At 53.8% G+C, this 15,003-nt stretch overlaps 1 pseudogene; it reads left to right on the top strand.

Annotated features, from left to right (window-relative positions):
* Positions 1-15,003, top strand: part of LOC104992785 — a 45,384-nt pseudogene that overhangs the window by 29,578 nt on the left and 803 nt on the right.

Genomic DNA, 15,003 nt, shown 5'->3' with positions numbered 1-15,003 from the left:
GGTGGTCAGCCCCACCAGTGACACTGGGCAGTGCGGAGGGAGGCTGACAGTGTCTCTGCTGGCCCGAAGAACCCTCAGCAGCAACTTGGTTTCCCACAGTCCTGGAGCTCAGGGGCCTGAAATGAAGGTCTTGGCAGGCAGGCCCCGCCAAGGCCTGCAGAGCAGCCTCTCCTGCCTCTTGCAGTCCTGGGGGCCCAGGCCCCCCTTAGCCCATGGCTGCCCCACTCCAGTCTCTGCCTCCTTCCTCACAGGGCTGTCCTCATATGTCTCCCTTCTTTCTCTAAGGACACCAGTCCTCTGAGGCTAGCCACCCCCCACTCCAGGATGGGGGCTTCCCAGGTGGCATTAGTGGTAAAGAACCTGCCTGCCAAAGCAAGAGATGCAAGAGACGCAGGTTTGATCCCTGGGTCAGGAAGATCCCTTGGAGAAGGAAATGGCAACTCATTCCAGTATTCTTGCCTGGAGAATCCCATGGACTGAGGAGCCTGGAGGGCTAGAGACCACGGGGTCACACAGAGTCGGACGCGACTGAAACGACTTAGCGCACACACATGCACTCCAGACCGACCTCATCTTAACCTCAGTCATTCCATCCGCAAAGACTCTATTTCCAAATACAGTCATAGTCACAGGTTCTGGGAGGCAGGACTCCAGCCTATCTTTTAGGAGGGGACACAGTTCAACTCCTGACACGGACCACCTAATACAAACCTTTCTCTTTACAATTGACAAGTCACTCTCACAGCCTTCTCCTTATTTGATCCAGATAATGATGCTGAGAGAGGGGTGTGGCGGGACAGCAACCCCATTTTACAGATGTGGAAACTGAGATCAGAGGGTGGTTAAGGTACTGGGCCAGAGAAAGTCACAATCAGAACCCAAAAGTCTTCATTCCAAGTCCCTGCCCTCAGAATCGTGTTTTTCAGCCATCTCCCTAAAATGGTAATCTGAGAAAAGCTCTGGCGGCCCTGTGGACTCTGGCTCTTTGTGGTCACAGTATAAGTAATAAAAACAGTAGTGAAGAAATAATAACAGTAGTGAAGTCCGGAAAGCCACCAGCAGGACCCCTGTGACCCGGCCAAAGGCAGGGACAAAAGTCAGGGGCTAAGTGGTGGGACTCAGTGTCCAGAAGCCCCCACTAGATGACAGTTGAAAGAAGCTGTTAGGGGCCAGGAGGGCTGATTCCAGAGACTGCAGAGATGGGATCTGAAGACTAAATGGATTTCCAGTGAGGGAGTGGAAGGAGGGGCAATGCAGGAGGAAATGAACTCAGCCCTAAGCTGTCTGACAGGAGCTGGTTCCACTGGGGCAGCCGGTCCCCTATCACCCTCCCCCACAACGCCTGCATTTTAACCCCTGGAACCCTAGATTCTTTTTTGCAGAATGTGCCTGCAGGTCATCCAGAGGAACACATGCAAGTTCCTGCAGCTGCGTTCCTAGGGCTGGTGGAAGCTCTACATCAAGGTGAGGGCCTCGGGGCCTCGGTTCCAGGCACAGGGGCCTCTTGGGGGTGGGAGGCCTCTTAGGGATTAGGGAGGCTGCAGGGACAGTCTGGAAATGAGGGCGCCTTGGAGGAAGAGTGTAGCCTCCTTTCAGACAGGGGTGGATTCCTCCCTGAGAAAAATGATGGTGTGTCCTCCCAACTTTCAACTTATCCCTCAAAATAAAACCCTCTGAGGATGCAGAGAGTGCCCCCCAAATGTGGGCCTGATGCTCAGTGCCTCACCCCTGGGCATGCTGAAGCCCCTTCAACCCCTTCAGTGACGTCCTCGGCTTTAGGAAACCGTGGAATCCCGTCTCTCCTTTACCAGGCTGCTCTGAGGCAGTGAGGGTGAGTGAGTCAGCCGGGTGGTGGGGCTGCAGGTGCCCAAGCAACCAGGCCACTCTCAACCAATGCAGGAGTCCACGAGCCACCTACTACATGCGGGTCAGGTCATGCTGGGGCCTGGCATCCCGCCTGGGGCCCCCCGTTATGAGGAAGCACGCCACTGGGCACCGGGGACAGGGCTGCTGCACTCAGGAGGCCGGAGGACGGGGTTGTCTTGAGGGGCGGGGTGTTCTGGGCAGCTACGTGGAGGGGTGGACAGGCCACAGGTCATCTCTGGGGGTCCTGAGCCCCCCACAGCTCACGCAGAAGCTTCTTTCTCCTCCCCATAGGAAAGGACTTTCTAACAATTGGTGCTGACCACAAGTAGAAAGGTGGGGCGGGGGTGAGGGGCGTGGATAGTAATTCTGCATGGCCAGAGGTAGCCATGCACAGGCCAGCCTGCTGGAGGGCTTGAGATCGCAGAGGGAGCTAAATAAGAATTTCTCAAATTTGGATATCATGGTACTCTCCCCGCCTGTTCTATGTCTGACCCTCTTTCCTTAAATCAATTCCCTTTTTTACTTTGAAATTTTTATTTTAAAAGGAAACTTCACATCCTTACCTGTCTCATCCCAAGCAGGTTGTCCATAAAAACTGAAGATTTAGGAACTTCCTTGATGGTCCGGTGGTTAAAACTCCATGCTCCTGATGCAGGGGTCACAGGTTCAATCTCTGGTCAAGGAACTAAGATCTTCGCATGCCTTGCATGCATGGCCTAAAACAAAATAAAACAAAACAAAACAAAACAAAAAACCCCTGTAGATTTAACAAGAAAGGAGGGTCGCCTTCCGAGAAGCCATGTCCATCCAGGCCATGGGGAATTCTCAGACTTACCTTTGCTTCATTGCCATGTCACCCTTTACCCAGCTACCAAAAATCTCCATCAAATTCCTGTTTGCCCACAGCAGCAGGCTGGGCACACACACATACAGTACATGCTGGGTCTGGGGGATTATCCAGACATGGGGGCGGTCACAAGATGGTGGGAGGAGTGCCCCTGGCTCCCCTGAGAACCTTGGGAAGTTGCCCTCTTTTCTCTGATTCCTTTTCCTCGCCCATCAAGTGCAAACACAGTAGGGAGAACAAATGACCTAGTTTCCGTGGGAAGCCAGACTCCCAGCACGATGAGTGGGTTCACTGCTGTGACCCTGCTGGTTTACAGAGGTCCTTCTCTGATTTGACCTTCACAATCACCTCTTGAGACACCCAGTTCTCATATGTATCTTCAGGGTATAAAAGTCCATTTGACTGAATTTTGGAGACTTGATTACGGTCCCAAGGCTATCAGTAGAAGACCCTTGACTGGGAGGGGCCCAGTGCCATCTCGACCCTCCCTGCCGTCACGGCCGTGTCTCCTTGACCATCATGGTGTTAGCACTTGAATCATCCATCCGCTTTCCCTGAAAGTGAAGTCGCTCAGTCATGTCCGACTTTTTGCGACCCCATGGACTGTAGCCTATCAGGCTCCTCCATCCATGGGATTTTCCAGACAACAGTGCTGGAGTGGATTGCCATTTCCTTCTCCAGGGGATCTTCTGACCCAGGAATCAAACCCGGGTCTCCCGCATTGCGGCAGACACTTTACCACCTGAGCTTTACCACTTTCCCTAAGCTGTCTCTAACATGGTTTCTCCAGTCTGGAGGCGTTGCTCCAGCTGGGACCCTCATTCAATGTTTGGGAGGCTGAGACCGAGTGAGACCACAGGGATAAAACCATCTTCCCCTTACAGAAGCACCTTCATGATGACCCTTTCCCTTATTTTGCAAAGAAGTGAATTTCAGTAAATTTATACCACAAACTAAAAGTCATCTAGCTGGTCTGGTCTTCTACCCACATGGCCCCATCTGACCTCATCTCAGGGAGACCCCAGGGGGCACCCCCACTTACTGCCTGTGTGCCTTCTGACAACTCCACCCCCTCTGCATGTTGGTTCTCTCAACGCCTGCCTGGCTTGCTTCTCAGCATTGTTAAAAGGAGGAACTGTGGACAACGGAACCGGATTGTTAACACAAAAGTGCTAAACCAATGCTGGGAGTCATTTGGGTGGAGAGGCCCCTCCCCGTGGGTGAATGGAAGCACCGTCACACCCGGGGTCAGAGGACCAGATGGCACAGCCTGGACTTCTCCTAGACCATTCTCCTAACACCTCGAGGTGCACCTGATCACCTGGGATCTTGTTATGATGCAGATTCAGATGAACAGGCCACAGGTGCGGCCTGAGATGTCGCATCCTAGCCGGCTTGCTGGTGATGCTGCTGCGGCTGGTCTGGGGACGGCACTCCTGGACGACGCTTGGTCCCGCCCATTGGCAAGGAGCTTGGAGATGGCCCAGCTCTCCATCCAACCTCCAGGACACGTTTGCTTGGGGCCCCAGGCCTGTTTGCATTTGTTGTCCCCTGTAGGTGCTGGGACCCTGCCTTTGGCCAACGCTCTTTCCTCCACCAGGAGCATGAGAACCTGCTGGTCGTGGAGGAGCGCCTGACCCCAACGATGAAAGCCAAGACAGGGCTGGAGAGCCAGATCTCCAACACGCGAGAGCAGCTGGAGGAGGAGGAGGGCCTGTCAGCCTCATTGAGCACTGATAGGCGCAAGCTGGAGGGGGAGCTGAGCGACCTCAGGCGGGACCTGGAGGGCCTGGGAGACCATGCTGGCCAAGATGGAGAAGGAGAAGCAGGTGGGGAGGCCCCAGGCCTGACTCTAGTCCTCCCAGGGCCAGGGAACCCCCTAGTTGGCTCACCCTGCAGGAGCCACACCCAGCACTGCCCAGCAGTGCTGCCCAGGACTGAGCTGCCAGCCAGATGCAGCTATTTTAACTTAATTCAGCACAATTTCAGAGGCAGCTCCTCGGTCGACCTTGCTGCACTCTGAGGGCTCAGTAGCCACGCACGGCACTTGCTACGATGTCAGACAGAGCAGTTGACTCAGGGCTGAGGGCTGCTCCCCTCATGGGGACACCTGGGCCTGTCTGGGTCTCCTCGTGCCTGGGTTCCTGGGTGTCTGCCTGGCCCACTGCCCACTCAGCCTCAGCATCCCCGGGGCCCCTCACGGAACACCCCTCTGCACCACCAACCATATCCGCACCCCTCTTCCCAGAAGCAACCCTGTTGTAAGGTGGAGTCACCTTTAGCTGCTCAGTTTCTGCCCAAACAAGCAGTTGCTGCCCCTGCACACGGCTCCCCAGCTCCTGGTACTGGGTGGCTGGCCCTCAGCCCCAGGCCCCCTTCCAACCTCACATGGGTGGGACCCCCCAGCAAGGGAAGGTGGACCGGGGTGTCTCCAGCGCTGAGGTGCACACGAACCACCAGGACCTCGATAAGACGCAGACTCTGGGCCGGCAGGTCTGGTGGGGCCGAGGGGCTGTGTTCCCAACAGTCCCGGGCGATGCCACGGCTGCTGTCCGAGGACCAGGCGTTGAGTAGCCAGGGCCTGACGGTGTCCTCGTTGCCTCCTCACCCCGAGATCCTGACTTGGTTGGGTATTGGCATCTCCAAGGCCCCCAGGTGACCCTGGGGTGCAGCCATGCTGAGGACCCTCTCTTGGAGCATGCACCCCCTCCCCCCTGCCCTCAAAGATATTCCCAGCCTTAAAGTCCCCCACCCCACCTCCAGGCCCTGGATCACAAACTCTGTTCACTGACTGGGGACCTCTCCCTTTAAGAAGACTCCATCGCCAAGCTCTAGAAGGAAAAGAGGGAGCTGGAGGAGCTGCATCAGGTAGGTATTGCCTGCCTCTCCCCTTGAAGTGGGAGTTTGGAGACAGAAGACCCCTGTTCAAACCCCAGCTTTGCCAACCCTCAGCTGGGGCCCCTGGGAAGTCACCGAATCTCCCTGAATCACGGTGCCTTCATCCATCAAGTGGGCATGGTCACTGCGGCCTCCCTTCCAGGTTTGCTGTAGTGGGGTGATCATGTCATTTATCACCCAAACTAGGACAGGTTCAGAGTGAAAGGGGGCAGCAGGTGTGGTCAGAATGGTCCAGGCACCAGGGAGGGATGATCCTAGCATCGTAGGGACAAAGTGGGCCCATGGAAGTGCCCTGGAGTTCTAAAGTACCAGCAAACCTTGATTCACTGCAGCAACAACAGACGTGAGCTCTTGAGATCACAGGGCTCTGAGTGCAAAGCCAGCTCTGAGCACACATCAGTGCCGATGGTGGCACGGAATGCCTCCTAGCCCGGATCAGGCCCCAAGAGCAAGCTGAAGCCTGGAACCAGATCAGTGGACCCACATCCCTGTGTTTGCTGACATCGTGGATCTGCGTATGTCCCCAGAGCACCTCTCTCTGCTGCCCTGGCAACACCTCCCCTTAGACTGTGAGTCTCCATCATATCAAACCCAGAGCCCCCTTTTATAACAAACATGCTCAGTTCTCATTATTCAAGGTGATGAAGTCACTGAATTAGCAAAGCCTGAACCTCTGCTCTCGGGAAAATACAGGGTTCAGTTCAGTTCAGTTGCTCAGTCATGTCCGACTCTTTGCGACCCCATGAATCGCAGCACGCCAGGCCTCCCTGTCCATCACTAACTCCCAGAGTTCACTCGGACTCACATCCATCAAGTCGGTGATGCCATCCAACCATCTCATCCTCTGTCATCCCCTTCTCCTCCTGCCCCCAATCCCTCCCAGCATCAGTCTTTTCCAATGAGTCAACTCTTTGCATGAGGTGGCCAAAGTACTGGAGTTTCAGCTTTAGCATCATTCCTTCCAGAAACACCCAGGACTGATCTCCTTTAGAATGGACTGGTTGGATCTCCTTGCAGTCCAAGGGACTCTCAAGAGTCTTCCCCAACACCACAGTTCAAAAGCATCAATTCTTCGGTGCTCAGCTTTCTTCACAGTCCAACTCTCACATCCATACATGACTACTAGAAAAACCATAGCCTTGACTAGATGGACCTTTGTTGACAAAGTAATGTCTCTGCTTTTGAATATGCTATCTAGGTTGGTCATAACTTTCCTTCCAAGGAGTGTCTTTTAATTTGACTGGCTGCAGTCACCATCTGCAGTGATTTTGGAGCCCAGAAAAATAAAGTCTTACACTGTTTCCACTGTTTCCCCATCTATTTGCCAGTAAGTGATGGGACCAGATGCCACGATCTTGGTTTTCTGAATGTTGAGCTTTAAGCCAGCTTTTTCACTCTCCACTTTCACTTTCATCAGGAGGCTTTTGAGTTCCTCTTCACTTTCTGCCGTAAGTGTGGTGTCATCTGCATATCTGAGGTTATTGATATCTCTCCCAGCAATCTTGATTCCAGCTTGTGCTTCTTCCAGCCCAGCGTTTAGGTTCCTGCAAACCTTTGGTCACAGTGTTTTTCTCAACCCATCAATATATCATACATGGTTTCGATTTATACATTATCTTGTTTTATGTGTATTTCTGTTGAAAAACACACAATATTTAATACATATTGTTGATTCCTTGACATTGAACTCACGGTCAACAGTCACTGTATCTCAGGCCTGAACAAAGCTCATCCAAGACACAGATTTTCTCTGCAAAGCACTTCAGAGCCTTCTTGCGTCAGGAACACCAGGCAGCAAGGTGGCACTGTGCGTGGTGGCATCATAAGCAATGAAATCACCAAAAAAAAAATCACCAATGTAAAAAAACCTGGCACTAAACAGACCAGGAAAAGGACACTTGTTTGCAGTAGGAGCTGAACTGAGATGATAGAGCATCATTTATCCAACCTCAGCTGGGAAAAATGTGCTCCTCGGGCAACTTGACATTTTCGCTGCTCTGCGTGTCCATGAATGACCACAAAAGCACCATGAGTATTGATTTGGGGATTACAAATACACTTTAGTGAGCAGACAAATTGGCAAATAGATAACTCACAGACAATGAGGATCAGCTGTATTTTGGAAGGCCCTCTTACATCCCGAATTGAAGACAACAATAATGTAACTACTACATAACTTCAGGAAAATCAATTGGGTGCCCTTCCATATAATGGAGAAATGAGTGACATTACTTCATAATAAATAATGAGACTGTCAAACTGCAAAAGCTCAGGTGGATCTGAGAGTGCTGCCTGCCCGAGGCCATCTATGACGGCTGCAGATGGGCACTAGAGGGGGTGTTGGTGACTCAGGTAGCCAAGTGTGGGTGCTGCCAGTGATGAGACTTTACGAAACAGAGAATAATTCTCAGGGAATTTTCAACAACAAGTAAATCCTCTCTCAGTTTTCATGGTAGATCATTCTTTTAAAATGTAGTGTATGCTAAATGAAAAAAAATTTTTTTTTAGTTAAATGTGCAGAGGTGCTGAGTTCTAGGTTCAGAAAAGCATAAATAGTTGTTTACTTACATGAATGGCTGGCTGGACTGCAGAATTATTCACAGCCTATTGTCCAGAGCACAACCAGACATCCAGTGTCTCTGGAAACACCCACATAGTGAGGACCCCAAATGTTGTGACAGCCAGAAGCCACACCCCTGCAGATTTCCTATGTGCCCCTTGGAGAACCAGAGCCCCCAGCTGCCCCTGGGGTCCACCTGTGGCTGACGGGAGATCGGTCTGCCCTGGGCTCACGTGTCTCTCAGGAGCAGGCGCTCACATCATCAACTCGGCCCAGAAGTGATGGCAGAGAACCAGCTCTGTTCAGCTGCTCCCACCCGCCTTGTGGGACACACACGTGTATCTTTCCAGGAAACCCTTGACAACCTGCAAGCTGAGGAGGACAAGGTGAACCACCTGACCAAGACCAGCAGCAAGCTCAGCAGCCAGATCCACGAGGTAATGCCCTGTCCCCAGGCCTGATTCTACACCCTGATGGCCGGGTCTGTCCATTCTGGGAAACAGGAAGCGAGGGTCTTTCTGATGCCACAGCTAAGGAACCTGGCCCAGTCTGGTTCTTTACTGCATTCTGGCCTCAGACACCCCCCTCCCCCGCCACGCACACAACTCTACTTTCTCTTGTATTTTTTGTCTCTGCAGCCAGAGGATAACTGGAAACAGGAAAAGAAAACTGGGCGGAAGTGGAAAAGGCTCGCCGGAAAGCTGAGAGTGACCTGAAGATTACCACCAACCATCTCAATGAGATGGAGCGGTCCAAGCTAGATCTCCAGGAGGTGGTGAAAAAGTACGCACTCTTTCATTTCGTCTGCAGCAGTGTTAGCAACACCGAGCACTTCCTGGACAGTCTGTGCTCAGGGCTTTGTGTACTAAACGCACTTCCCCAGCACCCACTCTGTGCCAGGCATGGAGGATTAGGGAGGAACAAGTAGGTGCTCCCTGTGCTCAGGGAGCTCCCAGGCTCACACAGGGCCATGGACAATGGACAAGAGGCTGATAGTAAGCAAAGCAGCCACCCCAGAGGGAGGGAGTCTGCGCAGAAGCCTACAAACTGAGCTGTCCAAGATCACGAGGAGTGGAGGGGGTATGTTATCAGCGTCACCCTGGGAATAACGCGGAGGACAGGTGGGGTGAGAAAAGCTGGCAGCAGGAAGACAACTGGGAGGCTACTGTAACAGTCCAAGCATAAACCAGAACCGAGTCAGAGGCCAAGGGGAAGGGAGAGAAGGAGGCAGGTAAGGAGGGCCCTTGTGGGGCGGAAGCTGCACTCTGTGTCTTTGAAGCACATTCTGCCTAAGGCAGGTCTAAAGCACCACTGGCTGCCCCGAGGGCGTGTGCAGCGAAATCCACCTCTTAGCATGGATCTCGGGAGGAACACCCAGAAGGTGTGGGAGACCCTGACCTATCCTCCCCATCCATCTGCTTAGTCTCTAGCCTCTTAGTTCTCACACGTGGCTCCTGACACATGGGACTCACGCATCAGGAGGAGACAGACTTTTGCGGCAAGTTTTGGAAGGAACGTTTTCCCTAAAAAGGACAAATGTTTTGTGCGATTCTGGGGTCTGTAGACTGTAAGCTGCACCAGAGAAGGGAGTTCTGTCCGTTTCGTTCACTGATGAGTCCCTGGAATCCCAGGTGATGTCTGGCACCAGGAGGGACTCAGTACGTAAGAAAGAAAATAATAAATGCACGAGGGAGTGAAGGAATGGGTGGGTCCGTGAGAAGCCAGTGGAGGGTGACTCATCTGCAGGGTGAGAAGGCCAGGGGTCGGGGTGAGGGGGTCTCAGCAGGGTCAAGGTCTCCCCCGGCTCCACTCCCACGCCAACCCACTAGCCCAGCCTCAGAGCTTTTCCTCAGGAGGGCAAACCTCCTCCGGCAGGAGGGATATGGAAATCAACTCTGTCAACTCTAAGGAGAGGACGAGCAGTCTCTGAATTCCACACTGCAGCGGAAACTGAAGGAACGCCAGGTCTGTCTGGGGCGGAGGAGACCCGACTCCCCTCCTGAAATGCACTGGCCTGGGCCTCGGCCCCCATCTGCTGACCGGCCACTACCACAGTCTTCGGAGACTACCACAGTCTTCAGAGACTGACTCACGTCCGCCTCACGCCAGCTTCAGTTCCAAGTCCTCACGGTGGCCGCAGGGCCCTCCACGAACTAGCCCTGCTCCCTCCCTTGCTCGTCACCCACTGTCCCCGCACCACTCTGTCCAGGCCAGCCAGGCCGGCCCCCTGGCGGTGTCGTGCACACCCCTGCCTCCCTCCTGCCTCCCATCGCACACTCTCTGTGCCCTGCTTCCTTCTGCTTTTGACAGTGTCCCATATAGGCTAAGCTGCCATCCCTCATTTCCATCCTACAAGGCCAATGGGTAGGTCTCTAACCTCACACCGGAGAGAGAAATTGCTCTGTCTGCTTATTTGCCTGCTAGGCATGAATCGAGGAGCTGAATCAAGAGCTGGAGGCTGAGAGGGCAATGAGCCAAGGTGAGTGAAACACATCCACTCTTCCTGGAGTCAAAAGACCCAGGGAAGCCACAGTCCAACCAGGCGCAGAAACTCCTCCGGAAGCCAACAGAGAGGAGGACAGGGTTCCAGCTGGAAAGGCCTTGTTAGTTTCTTGAGTGCCTCCCGTGTGCCCGGCACTGTGCCACACGTGCACACTGATGTTGCACAGATGCTCTCTGTGCTGCCGCCCAAGGGGAGGCGGCAGCAGCAGCCTGGGCGCCTGAAGACTGAATTCAACAGGCAGAGGTGGGGAGGAGGTTCCAGGCAAAGGGGATCAGATAGCACCTGCATGTGCAGGCACAGAGGTGTGAAGGGGAGAGCAGGAGTGGAGGGAGGCTTGTGGGGAGGGATCCCACAGGGAGATGAATCCAAACACACACATTCCAGCTTCAGCCCGGTGCGGCTGGGGGGCAGGACGGGCACTAAGGCCCCCAGACAGCTCCCTTTGCTGAGGGTGGGGGGCGGGGGGCAGAAGACAGACCCCCTGCAAGCGCAGGCCCCTGACCTCACAGATGTCACTCGGTCATCCCAGTCTTTACTAGAGGAAACGGGGGCTCTTGGACAGTCAGGGTCAGCGTCATTCACCTCCCCCAGGTGAAGAAACAACACAGCAACCTGTCCCGAGACCTGGAAGACTTAAGTGACAGGCTGGAAGAGGCTGGGGGGGGCGCATCTGCTCAGGTGCCATCCTAAGGGGCCCAGGACCCCCAAATCCTGCCCACCTACTGGACGATGAGCAAGGGGATAAAGACCAGTTAGTCCTTGCTGAATTCCTGGGGCTACCTAGGGGAGAAACCAATCAATAATAGAAAACAGGCAAGAGAGGGCTGGTTCTGTCCACTTGCTCTGGGCTGCTCAGTTCAGTGGGTACAAGTGGGACTGAGACTGAATGTCTCAGGGAGGCTGGTGCAGAGCCTGCCTCTACTCTGCCCCGGTTCGAGCTGAACCACAAGCGGGAGGCTGAGCTGCTGCAGCTGCGGCAGCGGGAGCCGGAGGAGGCGGCCCTGCAGAGTGCAGAGTGCAGTGTGCAGGAAGCACACGGACTCCATGGCCGAGCTAACTGAGCATGTGGAGAACCTGCAGAGGGTGAAGTCCAAGCTGGAGAAGGACAAGCAGGGTATGAAGGCCAAGATGGACGCCAGCGTGGAGACCATGCAGAAGTCCAAGGTGAGGGGGAATCCCTGCAGAGCCTTCTCGAATAATATCCCCTGAGGAGCCCCCCGACAGACCTGAGGTGCGATCTAGATGCTGTGAAGGGAACCAAGATGGACCCATCACAGACCCCACACGCCGGGGATATAACCTTGGCCAAGGTGCACCACCCAACTGTGCCTTGGCTTCCCCATCCATAAAACGGGAGTAAAGATAATCCCCGCCTCACATTGCTCGTTAGGGCTACAACAGTCCCTGGCACATGAGGAAAAGCTCCGTAAATGTGAGCTACTAGGATCTCCACGACATTAGGAGGACTGTATCCTTGAGGAGCTGGAGACGTAGGAAGAGAGACAAGTGCAGTCACAGCCACGCTGAAAAAGCGATACATGGGAGGAAAGAAAATGAAGTCAGTCACTCAACATGCATTTATGCAGCACCTGCCACAGGAAGAGTCTTCATGTGACATGAAGGAAGTTAGGGGCTCCAGGGAAGTGGGGGGCTCCAGAGGTGAGCAGGGATGCAGCTTCAGGGGCCCAGGTCCCAGCCAACAGGTGTCTTCAAACTGTAGACACTCCAGAGAGACCACAGTAGCGCCTGTTTTATCCTGCTCTAATGCGGCATTTTCTTAGTGGGTGAAGTCAGCCGGGGCCCACAAGTGAGGGGCTGTGTGCCAACCCAAAGGCTCTGGGTTTATGTTGATAGAAAACGGTGAGCTGCTGAGATGAGGGTGTTCTAAAAGGATGAGGCAGGTGGCCAGGGAGGCTGCAAGAGGGCAGCCCAGCTGGGAAACAGGGTGGGCCTGGCCTGGGCCTGCTCGTTCCCTCACTGGGTCCATTCTCGCTGCGCAGATGAATGCTGAGGCCCACATCCGAAAGCTGGAGGACAACCCGGCAGAGGCCTACACGAAGGTGGCTGAGCTGGAGCGGAAGTGGGTGGAAATTAACGCCATCTGGACCCGCCTCCAGGGTGAGCTCGCCCCTCCCCGCAGCTTCCTGAGAACGGAATGGGGATCCTCAAGGAACCTGAAAGAGGAGCCGGGTCCCCTCCCGGAGCCTCCCTGACCTTGGAAAACCCACATCCCCTGTGATGAGACAGGGATGTTTTCTTCTGCCCGCTGAGTGCTTGCTCCAAGTAACATCTTTACAGCCTAAAACACGGAACACAATTCAAAACATTTTCATGTTGGTTCTCTCAATCTCTCTGTGGGATCAGCGGGAGGAGCAGTACTACTGATATAACACAGTTTTCAAGCATTTTAAAACATGATCAGCCTACAAACATAAAGCAAACACGGGTCACTAATGAGGGAACTGGAAAGATGGTAGAGCCACCTTTGAAAAGCATCTGAGGGACCAAGGTTTACACAGCCAGTTGGGAAAGGAACGCTTCAGTAACTCTGACAAGTTAGATGCAAAACTGGTTCCTGTCCAACAGGGCAGTAATACTGCAACCTCTGGGTCTGATTTGGGGTTTTTTCTATCAGAAGAAATTCTTTACATATCTAGGTCAAAAACGATTTGCGACTCATGCATATGCAAGTTAACATCCAACTTCGCAGAGTCTGGGCCCTAGACAGGGGTCAACAGTTGGGTCAAGCAAAAGTGTAGTTCCTTGGAGAGCTTCACACTCCTTGGGTGTGCCAGTTAGACACAGCTCTCGAGCACTGACACCAGAGAACCTGAAGCATCATTTGGCCTTACTGCCGCATCCTCAATACTTTTAAAAATCAATTTCCCCACTGGATGGATAAGAAGAGTGAAACGATGAGGTTGGGGGTGACTCGATCACAAAACTGAAGACTTACAGGGCAGAGCTGGAAACCCTTGCCGTCCTCTGGCTCCAGAAATCAGTCCTCAGATGACAGGAGTGGGTTCAGGGGCTGTGATGAATGGATTTTTCAAAGTAAACATTCTTGGCATCACTGTTGTCTCCAAACTTGTGTGTCCCCTGCCAGGGGCTGGGGGCCTCATTATCCGAAGCTACTTGTCCCACACACATCACCTGGACAGTGGGGACCCTTGGGCATTGCGCCCCTCCTGGGCCCACTTGATTTGGGCAGCTGAGGTGGGGGTCACCGTGCTCCCCATCCCAGCCCTGCCGGCCAAGCCGTCATATTGATGGGTTCTCCAAGAGCCCATCTGGCTCCACATTTCTGTCTCCTCATCCAGCTGAAAACGGTGAGCTGACCTGGGAGTATGAAGAATCCCAGGGCCCGCTCAACCAGATCCTGGGGATAAAGACATCCCTGACGTCGCAGGTGGACAATTACAAGCGGTAGCTGGATGAAGAGTCCAAGGTTGGCTTGCGGGTGAGGTCGGGGGCAACAGTGCCGCCTCCTTGAAGAAAGTTGTATGTTATGAAGATGCAGAAGGAACATGAAAATTATCTGATTCCACAGTGAGTAAAAAAGTTAACTACAAAGCCAGAGCATGCGTGTGGGCGCACGAGGCTAATTAAATGAAAGAAATTATGTATCCTTGTGGACGGTAATGGGGAGAGATCAAGGAAAATTAAACCTCGGTGGTTTGGGTTGCAGACTCCTATGTCTTTTCGCCTCTTGCTGTACTGTTGATCAACATCACATATCTTTAAGTGATGGTCCCAGGTGCCACAGAGACCAGGGGGACTCTGACAGGCCGGTCTGGCCCCCACAGGCCCGAAGCACGGCCAAGGTGAGTTTCGCCAACACCACGCACGACCTGGACCTGCTGGAGGAGCCCCTGGAGGAAGAGCAGGGAGGCAAGTCCCCGGCCCCCTCAGGACGTAGAGGTTTGACTCTGCTGCCATTCACTGCCAGCTCTGGGCTCACCACGCTGACTCCATCAGTCACCCAGGCACCCGCCACCCTTCCCAAAAGCCTGGCTAAAGGTCAGGCTTACAGGAAATATGGTTCTAACTAAAACGACACTATGGCTCCACTGGGAAGACGAGGGGATGGGAAATGAGGGACAGAGGCCAGAGAAAGCGCCAAAACCACACCTTCCACAGCAGGGCTGCTGCTGCTGCTGCTGCTAAGTCACTTCAGTCGTGTCCGACTCTGTGCAACCCCATAGACGGCAGCCCACGAGGCTCCCCCGTCCCTGGGATTCTCCAGGCACTGTCACTGGAGTGGGTTGCCATTTCCTTCTCCAATGCAGGAAAGTGAAAAGTGAAAGTGAAGTCGCTCAGTCGTGTCCA

Source organism: Bison bison, unplaced genomic scaffold (assembly GCF_000754665.1).
Source record: "Bison bison bison isolate TAMUID 2011002044 unplaced genomic scaffold, Bison_UMD1.0 scf7180017864223, whole genome shotgun sequence".
Lineage (NCBI taxonomy): Eukaryota > Metazoa > Chordata > Mammalia > Artiodactyla > Bovidae > Bison > Bison bison.
This window is presented reverse-complemented; position numbering and strand designations above follow the sequence as displayed.